This window comes from Callospermophilus lateralis, unplaced genomic scaffold, assembly GCF_048772815.1.
Source record: "Callospermophilus lateralis isolate mCalLat2 unplaced genomic scaffold, mCalLat2.hap1 Scaffold_66, whole genome shotgun sequence".
Classification (NCBI taxonomy): domain Eukaryota; kingdom Metazoa; phylum Chordata; class Mammalia; order Rodentia; family Sciuridae; genus Callospermophilus; species Callospermophilus lateralis.
In genome coordinates, this window is record NW_027514882.1 from 5,170,907 (window position 1) to 5,194,860 (window position 23,954).

Here is a 23,954-nt window from a genome sequence, read left to right on the forward strand (position 1 = left end):
GCGACTCTGAATTTCATATAAACAGTCATAAAATCAAAAAGACAGGTGCTGGGGTTTTGGCTCAGCACTAGAGTGCTGGCTTCACACTTTCAAAGGTCCTGAGTTGGATCCCCAACACCATACGTGAAAGGAATGAATGAACCAATGCATGAGTGTATGATGAATGAATTAAAGGTATAAGGAGGAGGAGGAAGAGGAGGAGGAGGAGGAGAAATAGAAGAAGATGATGAGAAATTTGACAGAAGGGAAAAAGGGGAGGAGAGTGAGTTTAAAGTGTGGTTTCCAATTCCCAAACGTTAAATTACAGCAGACGGGATAGAGAGAGAAGATGGGAGGGCAGGAGAGGGGGGATAGTAGAGGCTAGAAAAGGTAGCAGAATACAACAGTTACTAACATGGCATTTTGTAAAAACGTGGATGTGTAAACAATGTGATTGTGCAATCTGTATATGGGGTCAAAATGGGAGTTCATAACTCACTTGAATCTAATGTAGGAAATATGGTATCTCAAGAGCTATGTAAGGTTTCAAGCAACCAATATAAAAAAGAGGTCTTCATTTTTCTTTGTAGTTGAGATCTCCTGTTTCCTTGACATGTTTAGTTGTGTTCTCTCCTTTAGTCCTCCCATGCTCTAGTTATTCAGATATGGAAAAACTAGCTGAAATGCCCAACCAGTCTCTAAATCAGTGACACTTTTTCATTAAGCCTAAAGTCACTTTAAAATTGCTATAGTCATACTAAATACACTTCTTTGTTTGGAGTTTAAAAGATATTTCCATCAGCTAGATTACAAGGACCTAGAACTCCCATTCTTGTTTATGTAAGAGTGGCTTCATCAGATTAAATGCCGTTCTCTGGAATAACATAAAATAGGAATAATTTACTCATAAGATTCTTACGTAAACCATCTTTATTTACAAAATACTATCTTAAGAATTATTGTTTCATTGAGCTTCAATTGGAGCCAAAGTATAGTCAATTACTGAACTAAAAGCAGTTACTTAAAAACTAAAAATGAGAGATAAGTCAAATTACATTTGAAGAGAGAGCAACAGCATGAGGTTTCTTGTTTGGTTCTGGATGTTGAGTAACAGGCTCATTTGCAGGTGGAAGGAACCCTTCAGGCAACTCACTTGTACTTTCAGAATGGGGGTGAAGAGGGCTGAATTCCAGCTCTTGGGGGAAGATTTTGTGAGGAAAACCCCCTCCCTGCATAGACACTTCGCATTGGAAATGGAGTGGGTGGCGGGTCAGGTGGAAAATAATCTCCAGGTTCCCAGACAAGTTTCCTGGGAGAGGTGGAGGAAAAAAAAGGTCCTCTTCTCATGAACTGACTCCTTGGGTCAACTGGAAACAAGGCACCTCTGACTGGAGGGAAAGGTGCCAACACAGAGCCAGAGCCAGTTGCTTGGTTTTCAGCATGGAGAGGTGAATCAGGCACATCAGAGTCCAAAGGAGGCATATTAGGAATTCTGTGTTCTGCTGGTCCCGATGCTCTACCACAATTTGAGTAAAACCTATCTTGCCTTTGTAGAGGAAGACGTGCATCAGAAGAATATGGTTGGCCTGGCGGAGGGATCATCAGCCTGCTGGCCTGTTCCCCTGGAGGAGAGAGGGTCCCAGTCTGAGAAGGTGCTCTCTGAAAATCAGTGAACTTATGACAGCTGGATTCTCTTCCTTTACTGCTAGTCGCATGGTCCAGAGGATTCTCCAGGGCCCCTTGACCCTCTTCCTCCTCCCACTGGAGTGAAAGGTGAGAGTGTGAGTGGACCACTCTTTTCAAAATGAGGAGGTCTCCTTTCAGATGAAGGGTGACCTATTGGTGAGGGCCCATTTGGAGAAGGCTTTCTGCCCATTGCTGAGTTGGAAACATCCAGTGCATCATAGGGATCTTTTTCTACAAGTTCAAATCTAAGCTCCTTCTCAGTTAATTTCTGTCTGTTGCGTGCATTTTGTTTCCTGAAATAACTGAGGTTTCTTTCAGCAATCCGAGCTGCCAACTCACTAGCATCTGCTTCTTTCTCGGAGGAAGTAATCTTCCCCAGACAGGAACGAATGGTACTCTGCAATTGTTCTTCAAGATATTGGGCTCTCTTTCTGTAGGTCTCCAGCTCTTTTATTGTATGGCTCATCTTTTCTTCGACTTTGGAAAGTTTCTCCTTTTGCTCCACACGGCAGTTTTCCTCCACTCTTAATTTCCTGTGCAGTTTCATCATATTTTCTTGACAGCGTTCCATCATGACTTTAAAGTTCTGCTGTAGGGTCTCATTCTCACTTTGCAGCTGTGCATTTTCGGACTGCAAGGATGCCTGTTCAGTCTGCAGACTTTTAAGGTGTTCTGTAAGGTCTTCCGTGGTTTTCTCCACTTCAGATGAGAAAGTACATTTTTGATTTCTTCCTCCTTCCAAGATTTCTAAGGAGGCCTTTAGCTTATCACCATAAACCAGGTTCCTCAAAGCTCCTTTGGACTCATCCTCCAAGTGAGCACCAATTTCGGGTTCACTCGTCTTTCCCAGTTCCAGGTGACCACCATCCCTTTGGGCTCCCAGGCTTGGAGAAGATCTATCCTTCATCTTCAGCAAGCATTCACTCAGAGACTCCATGTGATTTTCTGTGTCCCTTAGAACTTGTTCTCCAGCTACTTTAGAGTCCTCTAATATGATTTTTGCTTTATTTTGGACACCTCCTTGTTGCCTCTGTGCTTCAGCTTCTCCTTGTATTGTTGGTCTCTGCGTTGGCGGAAGTAGGGATCCTTCATTCAAAACCTCTTTGATTGCCAGCTTCAGTTCTTCCTCATTCACTTGAAAGAGTCTCCAGTTTGTTTTAGCTTCAGCTATTTGTGATCTGAGGGATTCAGATTCACCTTGGAGGGACTGTATCCTTCTTGATAGATGCGCCATCGTTTCATCCTGTTGACCATGTTGAGCCTTCTGTGCTTTGAGCTCTTCTTCTAGAAAGAGCATTTCAACGCCATGGCTGGATTCGGGCCTATGCAGCTTTTCGTCGGTTGCCTCCAGCTGTTGTGCTTCTCTTGAACCCTTCTCAAACCTGCAATCCTTTAAAGATGATTCTAAGCCTTCATGTTCTTTTTCAACAAGGCTCACTTTTTCAAGAAGTCCACATTTTGCCTCAATAAGTCCAGCAAGATTTAGAGCCAGCCTTTTTTCTCTTCCCACGTAAAGCCTGCTACGAACCGACTGAAAACCTCTCCAGAAAAGTGAGAGAACAGCAAAAAATCCAAGAGCTGTACACATCACCAACTCCCAAGGAAAGCCATAAGGAAGATGGCCTGGCTTCATGTCTTCGGACAATGCTGCCACAACCCTGGGTGCTTCTTCCAGAACCACCCACTAGGATGGCTGAGAGGCAGCCCTTGGCTCCTCCATCACGCCAAGACAGCTTTGGCTCTTGCCACCACAAACACAGCCTGCCCAGGCAGGCCAACACAGGCTGTGGACACTCAGGTGTTTGGTCAGGAACTCCAACCTGCACCAGGCAACGGAGCAGACCACTGTGATCCCCTTCAGGGGCTGAGCGTATGGTGGGTGGTGGGCGTATGGCGGTGGGAGCCATGATCAAAGGCTCCCAGGAGCCTTGTTGTGCTCAACTGCCCATCAGGGGAGTCTTGTCCGCTTCCCTACCCAGTGCATCCTCATGTGCCACAGGTTTCGGTCCCTCCCACTCCAGCCAGAGAGAATTCCTCTCCATGCCACCCACCCCTTGATTTGGTTTAGGCCAGGCCAAGGCGGGGTTAGTAGGAAGATTCCATCCAGTCATAATAACATTCAGTATGATGTCACTCAAATTCTAAAGCTGACTAAACTGTTCAAACAGCTTTTATGGCCTCTATTGGTCTTTGTGTCCCTTGCCTTTTGTTTGAGTGACTCAGTCCTTTCCCTGCCCTTGTGCTCTCCCTATTTCCTACCTTCCTTGCTTCCTTCCTCCCTTCCTGGGTTTTCCCCTTTTCTTCTTCCTTCTTTTCTACCTCCCTGCATCCCTCCAACTTTGCCTTCCTCCCTTCCAACTTTCTCTCTCCCTTCCCTCCCTTTTCTTTTCTTGCAAGTGTTTGGGGTGAAAGTCCATGGCAGGCCAGCCCCAAGCTAGGCAAGGTCACTGCCACTGAGCTACAACATCCCCAGACCTGCTGCCACTTCCTATGCAAGTAACTTGAATTATCTCTAAAGAGAAACTCTCACATTAGTCTACTTTCAAAGTAATTTCAGAAGAGTTGCTAACATGGGCATAAATCAGTTATGACAAGTCATTTTTGAAAAGCACGGCACAGCTAATGTTCCTCCAAAGAAGGAGTGGAAAACTTAATTGGTTTTCAGGTCAGCATTTCTAGACTAGTACAAACCCTCCTAATCCTGATCTCTCCTTAGTCCTATGATTTCTTTAAGTGTCCCCTTTGCTCCTGTTCATGGAGTCATGTGTACAGAAATTATACCTGGTTCTATTGAACTCTACTTAATTCTTTCTCACCTCTGTGCTCCTTTGGCCAAGTCACTCCTCAACACTTACTGTAACCCTTTCAATTTTTTTGTCCATTTTCATTTAAAAAACTCTTTCAAAAATTGAACCATTTCGCATGCAGACACAGTCTTCTTGATCTGCTATCAATCCCCCACTACTGACATTGTAAGTTATTGAAATGTACACTTCCGGACCGTTTTCAGATTTTTGATTCCTGTATATCTATCTGTCTATCTATTTACAAACATAACATGGTATTCTGAAAGAATCGTTCTGCTTTTGGAGCTCTACATTGTGTTTTCCAGAAGCAGGCCTATTACACAGAGATGAATCCATGTTACCTAGATTGAGTTCAAACCGGAATGTGCACTCTGATTCCCATTATATTGTTCTACCTACTGATGGACAGTTCAGTTATATCCAGACCTCACCACCTCCCCCATTGAGTAAAACCCTTGTGAAGAGACATGTAGATGCCTTTATGAACATATTGATAATTTTTCATGGCAGTGTTTTCCAAAAACCAGTTAGTAAAATCAATTGATTCCTTTGCAGCCTGAAATTACCTTCATTCCAGTTTACTGGTATAAGAACCGCAGTATATCAGCAACCATTCTCCAATAGTAGTTCAGGCAGAAGTCATTCTAGATAACAAGCAGTGCCGGATCCTCCATGTATTTTACACAGCCCATGACGGGGGACATCCGTCCATTCGTTTAGAACAACTGATGTTTTATGCTGGCAATTTAGGTTTATTTAAAGGAGTGATTAGAAAACAGGTGAGACAGACTGATTAGATTCAGTATGTATGTTGGCTTTGTTTTTCTAGGCCTGAAGTTTTCACATTTCAATTAATTGTAGGTTAAGTATCAGGCAGATTCTTCACTGGGCTTCAAATGTGATAAAGTTGCTTCTTATTTTTAAGAAGGCCGTTGCAATCCTGCATTTATTTTACACCTCAGTGCTTGTTTTACACACAAGCACACACACCCACACACCACACACATCAACACACACACAAACACATAATTAGAGCACATTTAACACTCAAATAAAGCTTTACCTACTCATTCATAACTAGGGTATTTTTTTTAATAAGTATTGTGTCTTGGTCTCTACTGGGGAAACATGGTTCAATGTGAGTTCTCTGGTTTGTTGTAGGGCAGTGAACGTTCACTTGTTGGCAATGATATAGAAATGGGGAGTAAGAGTTTAAAAGTTTTTACAGTAGGTAGGCAGAGTCAGAGTATGGAATCTAAGAATAAGAAATTGGGGAATTTCCTCTTTGTTTCTTCATTTCAACCTCCTAATAATTCATGTATATTTTCCAAAAGTCTCCCAGAAAACAAGGACTAGGTCAATCCACATATCAGTGAACCATAGCAGAATGCGACTCTGAATTTCATATAAACAGTCATAAAATCAAAAAGACAGGTGCTGGGGTTTTGGCTCAGCACTAGAGTGCTGGCTTCACACTTTCAAAGGTCCTGAGTTGGATCCCCAACACCATACGTGAAAGGAATGAATGAACCAATGCATGAGTGTATGATGAATGAATTAAAGGTATAAGGAGGAGGAGGAAGAGGAGGAGGAGGAGGAGAAATAGAAGAAGATGATGAGAAATTTGACAGAAGGGAAAAAGGGGAGGAGAGTGAGTTTAAAGTGTGGTTTCCAATTCCCAAACGTTAAATTACAGCAGACGGGATAGAGAGAGAAGATGGGAGGGCAGGAGAGGGGGGATAGTAGAGGCTAGAAAAGGTAGCAGAATACAACAGTTACTAACATGGCATTTTGTAAAAACGTGGATGTGTAAACAATGTGATTGTGCAATCTGTATATGGGGTCAAAATGGGAGTTCATAACTCACTTGAATCTAATGTAGGAAATATGGTATCTCAAGAGCTATGTAAGGTTTTAAGCAACCAATATAAAAAAGAGGTCTTCATTTTTCTTTGTAGTTGAGATCTCCTGTTTCCTTGACATGTTTAGTTGTGTTCTCTCCTTTAGTCCTCCCATGCTCTAGTTATTCAGATATGGAAAAACTAGCTGAAATGCCCAACCAGTCTCTAAATCAGTGACACTTTTTCATTAAGCCTAAAGTCACTTTACAATTGCTACAGTCATACTAAATACACTTCTTTGTTTGGAGTTTAAAAGATATTTCCATCAGCTAGATTACAAGGACCTAGAACTCCCATTCTTGTTTATGTAAGAGTGGCTTCATCAGATTAAATGCCGTTCTCTGGAATAACATAAAATAGGAATAATTTACTCATAAGATTCTTACGTAAACCATCTTTATTTACAAAATACTATCTTAAGAATTATTGTTTCATTGAGCTTCAATTGGAGCCAAAGTATAGTCAATTACTGAACTAAAAGCAGTTACTTAAAAACTAAAAATGAGAGATAAGTCAAATTACATTTGAAGAGAGAGCAACAGCATGAGGTTTCTTGTTTGGTTCTGGATGTTGAGTAACAGGCTCATTTGCAGGTGGAAGGAACCCTTCAGGCAACTCACTTGTACTTTCAGAATGGGGGTGAAGAGGGCTGAATTCCAGCTCTTGGGGGAAGATTTTGTGAGGAAAACCCCCTCCCTGCATAGACACTTCGCATTGGAAATGGAGTGGGTGGCGGGTCAGGTGGAAAATAATCTCCAGGTTCCCAGACAAGTTTCCTGGGAGAGGTGGAGGAAAAAAAAGGTCCTCTTCTCATGAACTGACTCCTTGGGTCAACTGGAAACAAGGCACCTCTGACTGGAGGGAAAGGTGCCAACACAGAGCCAGAGCCAGTTGCTTGGTTTTCAGCATGGAGAGGTGAATCAGGCACATCAGAGTCCAAAGGAGGCATATTAGGAATTCTGTGTTCTGCTGGTCCCGATGCTCTACCACAATTTGAGTAAAACCTATCTTGCCTTTGTAGAGGAAGACGTGCATCAGAAGAATATGGTTGGCCTGGCGGAGGGATCATCAGCCTGCTGGCCTGTTCCCCTGGAGGAGAGAGGGGCCCAGTCTGAGAAGGTGCTCTCTGAAAATCAGTGAACTTATGACAGCTGGATTCTCTTCCTTTACTGCTAGTCGCATGGTCCAGAGGATTCTCCAGGGCCCCTTGACCCTCTTCCTCCTCCCACTGGAGTGAAAGGTGAGAGTGTGAGTGGACCACTCTTTTCAAAATGAGGAGGTCTCCTTTCAGATGAAGGGTGACCTATTGGTGAGGGCCCATTTGGAGAAGGCTTTCTGCCCATTGCTGAGTTGGAAACATCCAGTGCATCATAGGGATCTTTTTCTACAAGTTCAAATCTAAGCTCCTTCTCAGTTAATTTCTGTCTGTTGCGTGCATTTTGTTTCCTGAAATAACTGAGGTTTCTTTCAGCAATCCGAGCTGCCAACTCACTAGCATCTGCTTCTTTCTCGGAGGAAGTAATCTTCCCCAGACAGGAACGAATGGTACTCTGCAATTGTTCTTCAAGATATTGGGCTCTCTTTCTGTAGGTCTCCAGCTCTTTTATTGTATGGCTCATCTTTTCTTCGACTTTGGAAAGTTTCTCCTTTTGCTCCACACGGCAGTTTTCCTCCACTCTTAATTTCCTGTGCAGTTTCATCATATTTTCTTGACAGCGTTCCATCATGACTTTAAAGTTCTGCTGTAGGGTCTCATTCTCACTTTGCAGCTGTGCATTTTCGGACTGCAAGGATGCCTGTTCAGTCTGCAGACTTTTAAGGTGTTCTGTAAGGTCTTCCGTGGTTTTCTCCACTTCAGATGAGAAAGTACATTTTTGATTTCTTCCTCCTTCCAAGATTTCTAAGGAGGCCTTTAGCTTATCACCATAAACCAGGTTCCTCAAAGCTCCTTTGGACTCATCCTCCAAGTGAGCACCAATTTCGGGTTCACTCGTCTTTCCCAGTTCCAGGTGACCACCATCCCTTTGGGCTCCCAGGCTTGGAGAAGATCTATCCTTCATCTTCAGCAAGCATTCACTCAGAGACTCCATGTGATTTTCTGTGTCCCTTAGAACTTGTTCTCCAGCTACTTTAGAGTCCTCTAATATGATTTTTGCTTTATTTTGGACACCTCCTTGTTGCCTCTGTGCTTCAGCTTCTCCTTGTATTGTTGGTCTCTGCGTTGGCGGAAGTAGGGATCCTTCATTCAAAACCTCTTTGATTGCCAGCTTCAGTTCTTCCTCATTCACTTGAAAGAGTCTCCAGTTTGTTTTAGCTTCAGCTATTTGTGATCTGAGGGATTCAGATTCACCTTGGAGGGACTGTATCCTTCTTGATAGATGCGCCATCGTTTCATCCTGTTGACCATGTTGAGCCTTCTGTGCTTTGAGCTCTTCTTCTAGAAAGAGCATTTCAACGCCATGGCTGGATTCGGGCCTATGCAGCTTTTCGTCGGTTGCCTCCAGCTGTTGTGCTTCTCTTGAACCCTTCTCAAACCTGCAATCCTTTAAAGATGATTCTAAGCCTTCATGTTCTTTTTCAACAAGGCTCACTTTTTCAAGAAGTCCACATTTTGCCTCAATAAGTCCAGCAAGATTTAGAGCCAGCCTTTTTTCTCTTCCCACGTAAAGCCTGCTACGAACCGACTGAAAACCTCTCCAGAAAAGTGAGAGAACAGCAAAAAATCCAAGAGCTGTACACATCACCAACTCCCAAGGAAAGCCATAAGGAAGATGGCCTGGCTTCATGTCTTCGGACAATGCTGCCACAACCCTGGGTGCTTCTTCCAGAACCACCCACTAGGATGGCTGAGAGGCAGCCCTTGGCTCCTCCATCACGCCAAGACAGCTTTGGCTCTTGCCACCACAACCACAGCCTGCCCAGGCAGGCCAACACAGGCTGTGGACACTCAGGTGTTTGGTCAGGAACTCCAACCTGCACCAGGCAACGGAGCAGACCACTGTGATCCCCTTCAGGGGCTGAGCGTATGGTGGGTGGTGGGCGTATGGCGGTGGGAGCCATGATCAAAGGCTCCCAGGAGCCTTGTTGTGCTCAACTGCCCATCAGGGGAGTCTTGTCCGCTTCCCTACCCAGTGCATCCTCATGTGCCACAGGTTTCGGTCCCTCCCACTCCAGCCAGAGAGAATTCCTCTCCATGCCACCCACCCCTTGATTTGGTTTAGGCCAGGCCAAGGCGGGGTTAGTAGGAAGATTCCATCCAGTCATAATAACATTCAGTTTGATGTCACTCAAATTCTAAAGCTGACTAAACTGTTCAAACAGCTTTTATGGCCTCTATTGGTCTTTGTGTCCCTTGCCTTTTGTTTGAGTGACTCAGTCCTTTCCCTGCCCTTGTGCTCTCCCTATTTCCTACCTTCCTTGCTTCCTTCCTCCCTTCCTGGGTTTTCCCCTTTTCTTCTTCCTTCTTTTCTACCTCCCTGCATCCCTCCAACTTTGCCTTCCTCCCTTCCAACTTTCTCTCTCCCTTCCCTCCCTTTTCTTTTCTTGCAAGTGTTTGGGGTGAAAGTCCATGGCAGGCCAGCCCCAAGCTAGGCAAGGTCACTGCCACTGAGCTACAACATCCCCAGACCTGCTGCCACTTCCTATGCAAGTAACTTGAATTATCTCTAAAGAGAAACTCTCACATTAGTCTACTTTCAAAGTAATTTCAGAAGAGTTGCTAACATGGGCATAAATCAGTTATGACAAGTCATTTTTGAAAAGCACGGCACAGCTAATGTTCCTCCAAAGAAGGAGTGGAAAACTTAATTGGTTTTCAGGTCAGCATTTCTAGACTAGTACAAACCCTCCTAATCCTGATCTCTCCTTAGTCCTATGATTTCTTTAAGTGTCCCCTTTGCTCCTGTTCATGGAGTCATGTGTACAGAAATTATACCTGGTTCTATTGAACTCTACTTAATTCTTTCTCACCTCTGTGCTCCTTTGGCCAAGTCACTCCTCAACACTTACTGTAACCCTTTCAATTTTTTTGTCCATTTTCATTTAAAAAACTCTTTCAAAAATTGAACCATTTCGCATGCAGACACAGTCTTCTTGATCTGCTATCAATCCCCCACTACTGACATTGTAAGTTATTGAAATGTACACTTCCGGACCGTTTTCAGATTTTTGATTCCTGTATATCTATCTGTCTATCTATTTACAAACATAACATGGTATTCTGAAAGAATCGTTCTGCTTTTGGAGCTCTACATTGTGTTTTCCAGAAGCAGGCCTATTACACAGAGATGAATCCATGTTACCTAGATTGAGTTCAAACCGGAATGTGCACTCTGATTCCCATTATATTGTTCTACCTACTGATGGACAGTTCAGTTATATCCAGACCTCACCACCTCCCCCATTGAGTAAAACCCTTGTGAAGAGACATGTAGATGCCTTTATGAACATATTGATAATTTTTCATGGCAGTGTTTTCCAAAAACCAGTTAGTAAAATCAATTGATTCCTTTGCAGCCTGAAATTACCTTCATTCCAGTTTACTGGTATAAGAACCGCAGTATATCAGCAACCATTCTCCAATAGTAGTTCAGGCAGAAGTCATTCTAGATAACAAGCAGTGCCGGATCCTCCATGTATTTTACACAGCCCATGACGGGGGACATCCGTCCATTCGTTTAGAACAACTGATGTTTTATGCTGGCAATTTAGGTTTATTTAAAGGAGTGATTAGAAAACAGGTGAGACAGACTGATTAGATTCAGTATGTATGTTGGCTTTGTTTTTCTAGGCCTGAAGTTTTCACATTTCAATTAATTGTAGGTTAAGTATCAGGCAGATTCTTCACTGGGCTTCAAATGTGATAAAGTTGCTTCTTATTTTTAAGAAGGCCGTTGCAATCCTGCATTTATTTTACACCTCAGTGCTTTTTTTACACACAAGCACACACACACACACACCACACACATCAACACACACACAAACACATAATTAGAGCACATTTAACACTCAAATAAAGCTTTACCTACTGATTCATAACTAGGGTATTTTTTTAATAAGTATTGTGTCTTGGTCTCTACTGGGGAAACATGGTTCAATGTGAGTTCTCTGGTTTGTTGTAGGGCAGTGAACGTTCACTTGTTGGCAATGATATAGAAATGGGGAGTAAGAGTTTAAAAGTTTTTACAGTAGGTAGGCAGAGTCAGAGTATGGAATCTAAGAATAAGAAATTGGGGAATTTCCTCTTTGTTTCTTCATTTCAACCTCCTAATAATTCATGTATATTTTCCAAAAGTCTCCCAGAAAACAAGGACTAGGTCAATCCACATATCAGTGAACCATAGCAGAATGCGACTCTGAATTTCATATAAACAGTCATAAAATCAAAAAGACAGGTGCTGGGGTTTTGGCTCAGCACTAGAGTGCTGGCTTCACACTTTCAAAGGTCCTGAGTTGGATCCCCAACACCATACGTGAAAGGAATGAATGAACCAATGCATGAGTGTATGATGAATGAATTAAAGGTATAAGGAGGAGGAGGAAGAGGAGGAGGAGGAGGAGAAATAGAAGAAGATGATGAGAAATTTGACAGAAGGGAAAAAGGGGAGGAGAGTGAGTTTAAAGTGTGGTTTCCAATTCCCAAACGTTAAATTACAGCAGACGGGATAGAGAGAGAAGATGGGAGGGCAGGAGAGGGGGGATAGTAGAGGCTAGAAAAGGTAGCAGAATACAACAGTTACTAACATGGCATTTTGTAAAAACGTGGATGTGTAAACAATGTGATTGTGCAATCTGTATATGGGGTCAAAATGGGAGTTCATAACTCACTTGAATCTAATGTAGGAAATATGGTATCTCAAGAGCTATGTAAGGTTTTAAGCAACCAATATAAAAAAGAGGTCTTCATTTTTCTTTGTAGTTGAGATCTCCTGTTTCCTTGACATGTTTAGTTGTGTTCTCTCCTTTAGTCCTCCCATGCTCTAGTTATTCTGATATGGAAAAACTAGCTGAAATGCCCAACCAGTCTCTAAATCAGTGACACTTTTTCATTAAGCCTAACGTCACTTTAAAATTGCTATAGTCATACTAAATACACTTCTTTGTTTGGAGTTTAAAAGATATTTCCATCAGCTAGATTACAAGGACCTAGAACTCCCATTCTTGTTTATGTAAGAGTGGCTTCATCAGATTAAATGCCGTTCTCTGGAATAACATAAAATAGGAATAATTTACTCATAAGATTCTTACGTAAACCATCTTTATTTACAAAATACTATCTTAAGAATTATTGTTTCATTGAGCTTCAATTGGAGCCAAAGTATAGTCAATTACTGAACTAAAAGCAGTTACTTAAAAACTAAAAATGAGAGATAAGTCAAATTACATTTGAAGAGAGAGCAACAGCATGAGGTTTCTTGTTTGGTTCTGGATGTTGAGTAACAGGCTCATTTGCAGGTGGAAGGAACCCTTCAGGCAACTCACTTGTACTTTCAGAATGGGGGTGAAGAGGGCTGAATTCCAGCTCTTGGGGGAAGATTTTGTGAGGAAAACCCCCTCCCTGCATAGACACTTCGCATTGGAAATGGAGTGGGTGGCGGGTCAGGTGGAAAATAATCTCCAGGTTCCCAGACAAGTTTCCTGGGAGAGGTGGAGGAAAAAAAAGGTCCTCTTCTCATGAACTGACTCCTTGGGTCAACTGGAAACAAGGCACCTCTGACTGGAGGGAAAGGTGCCAACACAGAGCCAGAGCCAGTTGCTTGGTTTTCAGCATGGAGAGGTGAATCAGGCACATCAGAGTCCAAAGGAGGCATATTAGGAATTCTGTGTTCTGCTGGTCCCGATGCTCTACCACAATTTGAGTAAAACCTATCTTGCCTTTGTAGAGGAAGACGTGCATCAGAAGAATATGGTTGGCCTGGCGGAGGGATCATCAGCCTGCTGGCCTGTTCCCCTGGAGGAGAGAGGGTCCCAGTCTGAGAAGGTGCTCTCTGAAAATCAGTGAACTTATGACAGCTGGATTCTCTTCCTTTACTGCTAGTCGCATGGTCCAGAGGATTCTCCAGGGCCCCTTGACCCTCTTCCTCCTCCCACTGGAGTGAAAGGTGAGAGTGTGAGTGGACCACTCTTTTCAAAATGAGGAGGTCTCCTTTCAGATGAAGGGTGACCTATTGGTGAGGGCCCATTTGGAGAAGGCTTTCTGCCCATTGCTGAGTTGGAAACATCCAGTGCATCATAGGGATCTTTTTCTACAAGTTCAAATCTAAGCTCCTTCTCAGTTAATTTCTGTCTGTTGCGTGCATTTTGTTTCCTGAAATAACTGAGGTTTCTTTCAGCAATCCGAGCTGCCAACTCACTAGCATCTGCTTCTTTCTCGGAGGAAGTAATCTTCCCCAGACAGGAACGAATGGTACTCTGCAATTGTTCTTCAAGATATTGGGCTCTCTTTCTGTAGGTCTCCAGCTCTTTTATTGTATGGCTCATCTTTTCTTCGACTTTGGAAAGTTTCTCCTTTTGCTCCACACGGCAGTTTTCCTCCACTCTTAATTTCCTGTGCAGTTTCATCATATTTTCTTGACAGCGTTCCATCATGACTTTAAAGTTCTGCTGTAGGGTCTCATTCTCACTTTGCAGCTGTGCATTTTCGGACTGCAAGGATGCCTGTTCAGTCTGCAGACTTTTAAGGTGTTCTGTAAGGTCTTCCGTGGTTTTCTCCACTTCAGATGAGAAAGTACATTTTTGATTTCTTCCTCCTTCCAAGATTTCTAAGGAGGCCTTTAGCTTATCACCATAAACCAGGTTCCTCAAAGCTCCTTTGGACTCATCCTCCAAGTGAGCACCAATTTCGGGTTCACTCGTCTTTCCCAGTTCCAGGTGACCACCATCCCTTTGGGCTCCCAGGCTTGGAGAAGATCTATCCTTCATCTTCAGCAAGCATTCACTCAGAGACTCCATGTGATTTTCTGTGTCCCTTAGAACTTGTTCTCCAGCTACTTTAGAGTCCTCTAATATGATTTTTGCTTTATTTTGGACACCTCCTTGTTGCCTCTGTGCTTCAGCTTCTCCTTGTATTGTTGGTCTCTGCGTTGGCGGAAGTAGGGATCCTTCATTCAAAACCTCTTTGATTGCCAGCTTCAGTTCTTCCTCATTCACTTGAAAGAGTCTCCAGTTTGTTTTAGCTTCAGCTATTTGTGATCTGAGGGATTCAGATTCACCTTGGAGGGACTGTATCCTTCTTGATAGATGCGCCATCGTTTCATCCTGTTGACCATGTTGAGCCTTCTGTGCTTTGAGCTCTTCTTCTAGAAAGAGCATTTCAACGCCATGGCTGGATTCGGGCCTATGCAGCTTTTCGTCGGTTGCCTCCAGCTGTTGTGCTTCTCTTGAACCCTTCTCAAACCTGCAATCCTTTAAAGATGATTCTAAGCCTTCATGTTCTTTTTCAACAAGGCTCACTTTTTCAAGAAGTCCACATTTTGCCTCAATAAGTCCAGCAAGATTTAGAGCCAGCCTTTTTTCTCTTCCCACGTAAAGCCTCCTACGAACCGACTGAAAACCTCTCCAGAAAAGTGAGAGAACAGCAAAAAATCCAAGAGCTGTACACATCACCAACTCCCAAGGAAAGCCATAAGGAAGATGGCCTGGCTTCATGTCTTCGGACAATGCTGCCACAACCCTGGGTGCTTCTTCCAGAACCACCCACTAGGATGGCTGAGAGGCAGCCCTTGGCTCCTCCATCACGCCAAGACAGCTTTGGCTCTTGCCACCACAACCACAGCCTGCCCAGGCAGGCCAACACAGGCTGTGGACACTCAGGTGTTTGGTCAGGAACTCCAACCTGCACCAGGCAACGGAGCAGACCACTGTGATCCCCTTCAGGGGCTGAGCGTATGGTGGGTGGTGGGCGTATGGCGGTGGGAGCCATGATCAAAGGCTCCCAGGAGCCTTGTTGTGCTCAACTGCCCATCAGGGGAGTCTTGTCCGCTTCCCTACCCAGTGCATCCTCATGTGCCACAGGTTTCGGTCCCTCCCACTCCAGCCAGAGAGAATTCCTCTCCATGCCACCCACCCCTTGATTTGGTTTAGGCCAGGCCAAGGCGGGGTTAGTAGGAAGATTCCATCCAGTCATAATAACATTCAGTTTGATGTCACTCAAATTCTAAAGCTGACTAAACTGTTCAAACAGCTTTTATGGCCTCTATTGGTCTTTGTGTCCCTTGCCTTTTGTTTGAGTGACTCAGTCCTTTCCCTGCCCTTGTGCTCTCCCTATTTCCTACCTTCCTTGCTTCCTTCCTCCCTTCCTGGGTTTTCCCCTTTTCTTCTTCCTTCTTTTCTACCTCCCTGCATCCCTCCAACTTTGCCTTCCTCCCTTCCAACTTTCTCTCTCCCTTCCCTCCCTTTTCTTTTCTTGCAAGTGTTTGGGGTGAAAGTCCATGGCAGGCCAGCCCCAAGCTAGGCAAGGTCACTGCCACTGAGCTACAACATCCCCAGACCTGCTGCCACTTCCTATGCAAGTAACTTGAATTATCTCTAAAGAGAAACTCTCACATTAGTCTACTTTCAAAGTAATTTCAGAAGAGTTGCTAACATGGGCATAAATCAGTTATGACAAGTCATTTTTGAAAAGCACGGCACAGCTAATGTTCCTCCAAAGAAGGAGTGGAAAACTTAATTGGTTTTCAGGTCAGCATTTCTAGACTAGTACAAACCCTCCTAATCCTGATCTCTCCTTAGTCCTATGATTTCTTTAAGTGTCCCCTTTGCTCCTGTTCATGGAGTCATGTGTACAGAAATTATACCTGGTTCTATTGAACTCTACTTAATTCTTTCTCACCTCTGTGCTCCTTTGGCCAAGTCACTCCTCAACACTTACTGTAACCCTTTCAATTTTTTTGTCCATTTTCATTTAAAAAACTCTTTCAAAAATTGAACCATTTCGCATGCAGACACAGTCTTCTTGATCTGCTATCAATCCCCCACTACTGACATTGTAAGTTATTGAAATGTACACTTCCGGACCGTTTTCAGATTTTTGATTCCTGTATATCTATCTGTCTATCTATTTACAAACATAACATGGTATTCTGAAAGAATCGTTCTGCTTTTGGAGCTCTACATTGTGTTTTCCAGAAGCAGGCCTATTACACAGAGATGAATCCATGTTACCTAGATTGAGTTCAAACCGGAATGTGCACTCTGATTCCCATTATATTGTTCTACCTACTGATGGACAGTTCAGTTATATCCAGACCTCACCACCTCCCCCATTGAGTAAAACCCTTGTGAAGAGACATGTAGATGCCTTTATGAACATATTGATAATTTTTCATGGCAGTGTTTTCCAAAAACCAGTTAGTAAAATCAATTGATTCCTTTGCAGCCTGAAATTACCTTCATTCCAGTTTACTGGTATAAGAACCGCAGTATATCAGCAACCATTCTCCAATAGTAGTTCAGGCAGAAGTCATTCTAGATAACAAGCAGTGCCGGATCCTCCATGTATTTTACACAGCCCATGACGGGGGACATCCGTCCATTCGTTTAGAACAACTGATGTTTTATGCTGGCAATTTAGGTTTATTTAAAGGAGTGATTAGAAAACAGGTGAGACAGACTGATTAGATTCAGTATGTATGTTGGCTTTGTTTTTCTAGGCCTGAAGTTTTCACATTTCAATTAATTGTAGGTTAAGTATCAGGCAGATTCTTCACTGGGCTTCAAATGTGATAAAGTTGCTTCTTATTTTTAAGAAGGCCGTTGCAATCCTGCATTTATTTTACACCTCAGTGCTTGTTTTACACACAAGCACACACACCCACACACCACACACATCAACACACACACAAACACATAATTAGAGCACATTTAACACTCAAATAAAGCTTTACCTACTGATTCATAACTAGGGTATTTTTTTTAATAAGTATTGTGTCTTGGTCTCTACTGGGGAAACATGGTTCAATGTGAGTTCTCTGGTTTGTTGTAGGGCAGTGAACGTTCACTTGTTGGCAATGATATAGAAATGGGGAGTAAGAGTTTAAAAGTTTTTACAGTAGGTAGGCAGAGTCAGAGTATGGAATCTAAGAATAAGAAATTGGGGAATTTCCTCTTTGTTTCTTCATTTCAACCTCCTAATAATTCATGTATATTTTCCAAAAGTCTCCCAGAAAACAAGGACTAGGTCAATCCACATATCAGTGAACCATAGCAGAATGCGACTCTGAATTTCATATAAACAGTCATAAAATCAAAAAGACAGGTGCTGGGGTTTTGGCTCAGCACTAGAGTGCTGGCTTCACACTTTCAAAGGTCCTGAGTTGGATCCCCAACACCATACGTGAAAGGAATGAATGAACCAATGCATGAGTGTATGATGAATGAATTAAAGGTATAAGGAGGAGGAGGAAGAGGAGGAGGAGGAGGAGAAATAGAAGAAGATGATGAGAAATTTGACAGAAGGGAAAAAGGGGAGGAGAGTGAGTTTAAAGTGTGGTTTCCAATTCCCAAACGTTAAATTACAGCAGACGGGATAGAGAGAGAAGATGGGAGGGCAGGAGAGGGGGGATAGTAGAGGCTAGAAAAGGTAGCAGAATACAACAGTTACTAACATGGCATTTTGTAAAAACGTGGATGTGTAAACAATGTGATTGTGCAATCTGTATATGGGGTCAAAATGGGAGTTCATAACTCACTTGAATCTAATGTAGGAAATATGGTATCTCAAGAGCTATGTAAGGTTTTAAGCAACCAATATAAAAAAGAGGTCTTCATTTTTCTTTGTAGTTGAGATCTCCTGTTTCCTTGACATGTTTAGTTGTGTTCTCTCCTTTAGTCCTCCCATGCTCTAGTTATTCTGATATGGAAAAACTAGCTGAAATGCCCAACCAGTCTCTAAATCAGTGACACTTTTTCATTAAGCCTAAAGTCACTTTACAATTGCTACAGTCATACTAAATACACTTCTTTGTTTGGAGTTTAAAAGATATTTCCATCAGCTAGATTACAAGGACCTAGAACTCCCATTCTTGTTTATGTAAGAGTGGCTTCATCAGATTAAATGCCGTTCTCTGGAATAACATAAAATAGGAATAATTTACTCATAAGATTCTTACGTAAACCATCTTTATTTACAAAATACTATCTTAAGAATTATTGTTTCATTGAGCTTCAATTGGAGCCAAAGTATAGTCAATTACTGAACTAAAAGCAGTTACTTAAAAACTAAAAATGAGAGATAAGTCAAATTACATTTGAAGAGAGAGCAACAGCATGAGGTTTCTTGTTTGGTTCTGGATGTTGAGTAACAGGCTCATTTGCAGGTGGAAGGAACCCTTCAGGCAACTCACTTGTACTTTCAGAATGGGGGTGAAGAGGGCTGAATTCCAGCTCTTGGGGGAAGATTTTGTGAGGAAAACCCCCTCCCTGCATAGACACTTCGCATTGGAAATGGAGTGGGTGGCGGGTCAGGTGGAAAATAATCTCCAGGTTCCCAGACAAGTTTCCTGGGAGAGGTGGAGGAAAAAAAAGGTCCTCTTCTCATGAACTGACTCCTTGGGTCAACTGGAAACAAGGCACCTCTGACTGGAGGGAAAGGTGCCAACACAGAGCCAGAGCCAGTTGCTTGGTTTTCAGCATGGAGAGGTGAATCAGGCACATCAGAGTCCAAAGGAGGCATATTAGGAATTCTGTGTTCTGCTGGTCCCGATGCTCTACCACAATTTGAGTAAAACCTATCTTGCCTTTGTAGAGGAAGACGTGCATCAGAAGAATATGGTTGGCCTGGCGGAGGGATCATCAGCCTGCTGGCCTGTTCCCCTGGAGGAGAGAGGGGCCCAGTCTGAGAAGGTGCTCTCTGAAAATCAGTGAACTTATGACAGCTGGATTCTCTTCCTTTACTGCTAGTCGCATGGTCCAGAGGATTCTCCAGGGCCCCTTGACCCTCTTCCTCCTCCCACTGGAGTGAAAGGTGAGAGTGTGAGTGGACCACTCTTCTCAAAATGAGGAGGTCTCCTTTCAGATGAAGGGTGACCTATTGGTGAGGGCCCATTTGGAGAAGGCTTTCTGCCCATTGCTGAGTTGGAAACATCCAGTGCATCATAGGGATCTTTTTCTACAAGTTCAAATCTAAGCTCCTTCTCAGTTAATTTCTGTCTGTTGCGTGCATTTTGTTTCCTGAAATAACTGAGGTTTCTTTCAGCAATCCGAGATGCCAACTCACTAGCATCTGCTTCTTTCTCGGAGGAAGTAATCTTCCCCAGACAGGAACGAATGGTACTCTGCAATTGTTCTTCAAGATATTGGGCTCTCTTTCTGTAGGTCTCCAGCTCTTTTATTGTATGGCTCATCTTTTCTTCGACTTTGGAAAGTTTCTCCTTTTGCTCCACACGGCAGTTTTCCTCCACTCTTAATTTCCTGTGCAGTTTCATCATATTTTCTTGACAGCGTTCCATCATGACTTTAAAGTTCTGCTGTAGGGTCTCATTCTCACTTTGCAGCTGTGCATTTTCGGACTGCAAGGATGCCTGTTCAGTCTGCAGACTTTTAAGGTGTTCTGTAAGGTCTTCCGTGGTTTTCTCCACTTCAGATGAGAAAGTACATTTTTGATTTCTTCCTCCTTCCAAGATTTCTAAGGAGGCCTTTAGCTTATCACCATAAACCAGGTTCCTCAAAGCTCCTTTGGACTCATCCTCCAAGTGAGCACCAATTTCGGGTTCACTCGTCTTTCCCAGTTCCAGGTGACCACCATCCCTTTGGGCTCCCAGGCTTGGAGAAGATCTATCCTTCATCTTCAGCAAGCATTCACTCAGAGACTCCATGTGATTTTCTGTGTCCCTTAGAACTTGTTCTCCAGCTACTTTAGAGTCCTCTAATATGATTTTTGCTTTATTTTGGACACCTCCTTGTTGCCTCTGTGCTTCAGCTTCTCCTTGTATTGTTGGTCTCTGCGTTGGCGGAAGTAGGGATCCTTCATTCAAAACCTCTTTGATTGCCAGCTTCAGTTCTTCCTCATTCACTTGAAAGAGTCTCCAGTTTGTTTTAGCTTCAGCTATTTGTGATCTGAGGGATTCAGATTCACCTTGGAGGGACTGTATCCTTCTTGATAGATGCGCCATCGTTTCATCCTGTTGACTATGTTGAGCCTTCTGTGCTTTGAGCTCTTCTTCTAGAAAGAGCATTTCAACGCCATGGCTGGATTCGGGCCTATGCAGCTTTTCGTCGGTTGCCTCCAGCTGTTGTGCTTCTCTTGAACCCTTCTCAAACCTGCAATCCTTTAAAGATGATTCTAAGCCTTCATGTTCTTTTTCAACAAGGCTCACTTTTTCAAGAAGTCCACATTTTGCCTCAATAAGTCCAGCAAGATTTAGAGCCAGCCTTTTTTCTCTTCCCACGTAAAGCCTGCTACGAACCGACTGAAAACCTCTCCAGAAAAGTGAGAGAACAGCAAAAAATCCAAGAGCTGTACACATCACCAACTCCCAAGGAAAGCCATAAGGAAGATGGCCTGGCTTCATGTCTTTGGACAATGCTGCCACAACCCTGGGTGCTTCTTCCAGAACCACCCACTAGGATGGCTGAGAGGCAGCCCTTGGCTCCTCCATCACGCCAAGACAGCTTTGGCTCTTGCCACCACAACCACAGCCTGCCCAGGCAGGCCAACACAGGCTGTGGACACTCAGGTGTTTGGTCAGGAACTCCAACCTGCACCAGGCAACGGAGCAGACCACTGTGATCCCCTTCAGGGGCTGAGCGTATGGTGGGTGGTGGGCGTATGGCGGTGGGAGCCATGATCAAAGGCTCCCAGGAGCCTTGTTGTGCTCAACTGCCCATCAGGGGAGTCTTGTCCGCTTCCCTACCCAGTGCATCCTCATGTGCCACAGGTTTCGGTCCCTCCCACTCCAGCCAGAGAGAATTCCTCTCCATGCCACCCACCCCTTGATTTGGTTTAGGCCAGGCCAAGGCGGGGTTAGTAGGAAGATTCCATCCAGTCATAATAACATTCAGTTTGATGTCACTCAAATTCTAAAGCTGACTAAACTGTTCAAACAGCTTTTATGGCCTCTATTGGTCTTTGTGTCCCTTGCCTTTTGTTTGAGTGACTCAGTCCTTTCCCTGCCCTTGTGCTCTCCCTATTTCCTACCTTCCTTGCTTCCTTCCTCCCTTCCTGGGTTTTCCCCTTTTCTTCTTCCTTCTTTTCTACCTCCCTGCATCCCTCCAACTTTGCCTTCCTCCCTTCCAACTTTCTCTCTCCCTTCCCTCCCTTTTCTTTTCTTGCAAGTGTTTGGGGTGAAAGTCCATGGCAGGCCAGCCCCAAGCTAGGCAAGGTCACTGCCACTGAGCTACAACATCCCCAGACCTGCTGCCACTTCCTATGCAAGTAACTTGAATTATCTCTAAAGAGAAACTCTCACATTAGTCTACTTTCAAAGTAATTTCAGAAGAGTTGCTAACATGGGCATAAATCAGTTATGACAAGTCATTTTTGAAAAGCACGGCACAGCTAATGTTCCTCCAAAGAAGGAGTGGAAAACTTAATTGGTTTTCAGGTCAGCATTTCTAGACTAGTACAAACCCTCCTAATCCTGATCTCTCCTTAGTCCTATGATTTCTTTAAGTGTCCCCTTTGCTCCTGTTCATGGAGTCATGTGTACAGAAATTATACCTGGTTCTATTGAACTCTACTTAATTCTTTCTCACCTCTGTGCTCCTTTGGCCAAGTCACTCCTCAACACTTACTGTAACCCTTTCAATTTTTTTGTCCATTTTCATTTAAAAAACTCTTTCAAAAATTGAACCATTTCGCATGCAGACACAGTCTTCTTGATCTGCTATCAATCCCCCACTACTGACATTGTAAGTTATTGAAATGTACACTTCCGGACCGTTTTCAGATTTTTGATTCCTGTATATCTATCTGTCTATCTATTTACAAACATAACATGGTATTCTGAAAGAATCGTTCTGCTTTTGGAGCTCTACATTGTGTTTTCCAGAAGCAGGCCTATTACACAGAGATGAATCCATGTTACCTAGATTGAGTTCAAACCGGAATGTGCACTCTGATTCCCATTATATTGTTCTACCTACTGATGGACAGTTCAGTTATATCCAGACCTCACCACCTCCCCCATTGAGTAAAACCCTTGTGAAGAGACATGTAGATGCCTTTATGAACATATTGATAATTTTTCATGGCAGTGTTTTCCAAAAACCAGTTAGTAAAATCAATTGATTCCTTTGCAGCCTGAAATTACCTTCATTCCAGTTTACTGGTATAAGAACCGCAGTATATCAGCAACCATTCTCCAATAGTAGTTCAGGCAGAAGTCATTCTAGATAACAAGCAGTGCCGGATCCTCCATGTATTTTACACAGCCCATGACGGGGGACATCCGTCCATTCGTTTAGAACAACTGATGTTTTATGCTGGCAATTTAGGTTTCTTTAAAGGAGTGATTAGAAAACAGGTGAGACAGACTGATTAGATTCAGTATGTATGTTGGCTTTGTTTTTCTAGGCCTGAAGTTTTCACATTTCAATTAATTGTAGGTTAAGTATCAGGCAGATTCTTCACTGGGCTTCAAATGTGATAAAGTTGCTTCTTATTTTTAAGAAGGCCGTTGCAATCCTGCATTTATTTTACACCTCAGTGCTTTTTTTACACACAAGCACACACACCCACACACCACACACATCAACACACACACAAACACATAATTAGAGCACATTTAACACTCAAATAAAGCTTTACCTACTGATTCATAACTAGGGTATTTTTTTTAATAAGTATTGTGTCTTGGTCTCTACTGGGGAAACATGGTTCAATGTGAGTTCTCTGGTTTGTTGTAGGGCAGTGAACGTTCACTTGTTGGCAATGATATAGAAATGGGGAGTAAGAGTTTAAAAGTTTTTACAGTAGGTAGGCAGAGTCAGAGTATGGAATCTAAGAATAAGAAATTGGGGAATTTCCTCTTTGTTTCTTCATTTCAACCTCCTAATAATTCATGTATATTTTCCAAAAGTCTCCCAGAAAACAAGGACTAGGTCAATCCACATATCAGTGAACCATAGCAGAATGCGACTCTGAATTTCATATAAACAGTCATAAAATCAAAAAGACAGGTGCTGGGGTTTTGGCTCAGCACTAGAGTGCTGGCTTCACACTTTCAAAGGTCCTGAGTTGGATCCCCAACACCATACGTGAAAGGAATGAATGAACCAATGCATGAGTGTATGATGAATGAATTAAAGGTATAAGGAGGAGGAGGAAGAGGAGGAGGAGGAGGAGAAATAGAAGAAGATGATGAGAAATTTGACAGAAGGGAAAAAGGGGAGGAGAGTGAGTTTAAAGTGTGGTTTCCAATTCCCAAACGTTAAATTACAGCAGACGGGATAGAGAGAGAAGATGGGAGGGCAGGAGAGGGGGGATAGTAGAGGCTAGAAAAGGTAGCAGAATACAACAGTTACTAACATGGCATTTTGTAAAAACGTGGATGTGTAAACAATGTGATTGTGCAATCTGTATATGGGGTCAAAATGGGAGTTCATAACTCACTTGAATCTAATGTAGGAAATATGGTATCTCAAG